The sequence below is a fragment of the Diaphorina citri genome, unplaced genomic scaffold (genome assembly GCF_000475195.1).
Source record: "Diaphorina citri unplaced genomic scaffold, Diaci psyllid genome assembly version 1.1 scaffold25, whole genome shotgun sequence".
Classification (NCBI taxonomy): domain Eukaryota; kingdom Metazoa; phylum Arthropoda; class Insecta; order Hemiptera; family Psyllidae; genus Diaphorina; species Diaphorina citri.
In genome coordinates, this window is record NW_007377463.1 from 488681 (window position 1) to 491978 (window position 3298).

The following is a 3298-nucleotide window of genomic DNA, read 5'->3' on the forward strand; positions in this document are numbered from 1 at the left end:
CGGTTTTCTGTTTGTTTGTTTGTCTGTCTGTAAGAGGTTGGCGTCTAAACGGTAAGTCGTATTGAAATTTGTCGCGATGACCTATATTTTTTATTTTTTCATCAAACTTACAATCATATTTCCTACCATAAAACATTCGGTTCACCCTTTTGTGATGAACCGTTCTGGGGATATTCGCAATTTCATTCGATTTTTCGCGAGTTATTCAAGAAATTCCAAATTTTTGGCCGTCTTTGGGTCAAATTTTGGCCTGGAAGTTGAAATTTGTCGCGATGACCTATATTTTTTATTTTTTCATCAAACTTACAATCATATTTCCTACCATAAAACATTCGGTTCACCCTTTTGTGATGAACCGTTCTGGGGATATTCGCAATTTCATTCGATTTTTCGCGAGTTATTCAAGAAATTCCAAATTTTTGGCCGTCTTTGGGTCAAATTTTGGCCTGGAAGTTGAAATTTGTCGCGATGACCTATATTTTTTATTTTTTCATCAAACTTACAATCATATTTCCTACCATAAAACATTCGGTTCACCCTTTTGTGATGAACCGTTCTGGGGATATTCGCAATTTCATTCGATTTTTCGCGAGTTATTCAAGAAATTCCAAATTTTTGGCCGTCTTTGGGTCAAATTTTGGCCTGGAAGTTGAAATTTGTCGCGATGACCTATATTTTTTATTTTTTCATCAAACATACAATCATATTTCCTATCCTTAAACATTCGGTTCACCGTTTTCAGGATAAACAAGGTATATTCTATTCTATTCACATTTCTTCCTCAGAGTTCATCAGCAATGGATTTTTTGAAGTCTTGAATCTGCTCTTCACTAATTTCTACAACAGACATTGTTAATTCTTGATCCAGTGGCAGGCATTTCGAAGACCCTGCCTGACTTAGCCTGGACCGTCTCCAATAACATTCTTTCTCTGTCACTGAAGGCTTAGAACTTTTGTGATGCAGCCATGTCACCAATGCAACAGCATGCTTGCAACCACAACAGGGTCATAGATCAAATTTAATCCACTCAAACTAGCTCTTTTTTTAATTTAAGTATGTGGAGGAGTCGGAAGAACCTCCGTTTTCCAAAATATCCTTATTACTGGACTCCATAGTTCACACAAATAAAACACAGATAAACACTCAAGTATTTACGTACAATAATAAAATAAGATAAAGCAGTTTATTACGATAGAATTACACGGATAAAGCACAGTATTACAATTAATGATAAGTAAGTACGATGAAAGGTATTGATGATAACTAATAGCTAATCGAGAGGTTAGGTATTACGGTATTTTACTTAGGACCTGAAACTCCCTCCCACAGACATCCCTTAACGGATTCTATCAAAAGACTGACTGGCCTGGAACCTAGCACCAGGATTCTCGCACCGAGTATCCCCTACGAACAGAAACAGAACTAAAATAAAAATTGTAAACAATGCAAAGAGAAATCCTTGTTCACTGAGGAGAAAAGGAGTTTTGCGGCGGTTCCATAAAATCGTGATTTTTTCCAAGAATATGAAAAATGGATCGTTTTGGAGTGCGATGAAATTTCCGATTTTCTTTTATTTTTTAAAATATGATCCCGAGGTCGGAAAATAAAATAAAAATAACCTAGAATTCCTTGCGAATCCTACTTTCTATTGGCTAAATAAAAAAATCTTCTGCACATGACCCATTCAAGAAAAATTATTCAAAATAATGTTCCAGAAAAACATTTCTTAATGTTCCAGAATTTTTTAAATACCCTAGAATTCCTTGCGAATCCTACTTTCTATTGGCTAAATAAAAAATCTTCTGCACATGACCCATTCAAGAAAAATTATTCAAAATAATGTTCCAGAAAAACATTTCTTAATGTTCCAGAATTTTTTAGTGTTCAAGAAAAACATTTCTTATGTGTTCCAGAAAAACATTTTTTAGTTGTTCCTGTAAAAATAATTATTGTTCCAGTTGTTCCTGTAGAAATAATTATTGTTCCACTTGGTCCAGTAAAAATAAGTAGTGTTCCAGTTGTTCCTGTAAAATAATAATAGTTGCTTTTCCAGTTTTAATAAATTCAAAATCATCAGGAACTAGATAGTCCAGATAAAATTTGTTCCAGTAATTACAATTATAATTATTCTAAAATAAAAATTGTTACAACCCCTCCTAATATATGGACCTTATTAGGTAGTCCAGGTTTTAAGTGAAAAAGTGTACACAAAGGATTTCATATTTCAAAACTATAAGAGTTATCTCTTCACATCTTTAATAACTCATCGGATCATCTATAAAATTATCATTCTTCACATCTTTTAAAAACTCATCGGATTCTACCAATCGAGCTAACTCAAAATCAAGGACCCTCCAGGACATTCCCAAACATTCTGAAAACAGAATGAATAAAGCAATGAAAAAAAAACCCCGTAACGTAAGTCATTCAAAGCTTTCTGCATTCTTTATCATTTTTCATTTTTGCATGTTAGTATCTTATTAATAAGAGCGGTTTTCTGTTTGTTTGTTTGTCTGTCTGTAAGAGGTTGGCGTCTAAACGGTAAGTCGTAGAAACTTGAAATTTTGTACACAGGTTCATATTTTTATGGCGGTGGTTATAGGCTAGGTTAAAATTTCCTAAAGCCAGCCGTTCGCGAGTTATTCAAGAAATTCGAAATTTTTGGCCGACTTTGGGTCACATTTTGGCCTGGAACTTGAAATTTGTCGCGATGACCTATATTTTTTATTTTTTCATCAAACTTACAATCATATTTCCTACCATAAAACATTCGGTTCACCCTTTTGTGATGAACCGTTCTGGGGATATTCGCAATTTCATTCGATTTTTCGCGAGTTATTCAAGAAATTCCAAATTTTTGGCCGTCTTTGGGTCAAATTTTGGCCTGGAAGTTGAAATTTGTCGCGATGACCTATATTTTTTATTTTTTCATCAAACCATACAATCACTATTTCCTATCCCTAAACATTCGGTTCACCGTTTTCAGGATAAACAAGGTATATTCTACTTCTATTCACCATTTCTTCCTCAGAGTATGACCCTCCCAGCAAGTGATTTTTGAACAGTCTTGACATCTGCTCTTCACTAATTTCCTGACAACAGACATTGTTTCTCTCTCTGATCCAGGCAGGCATTTCGAACCTGTTGACTAGCATGAGACCGTCCTCCAATAACATCTCTTTCTTCTGTTCACTGAAGGCTTAGAAACTCTTGTGATGGCAGCCATGTCACCAATGCAACAACATGGCTTGCAACCACAACAGGGTCATAGATCAATTATTTAATCCACTCTAAACG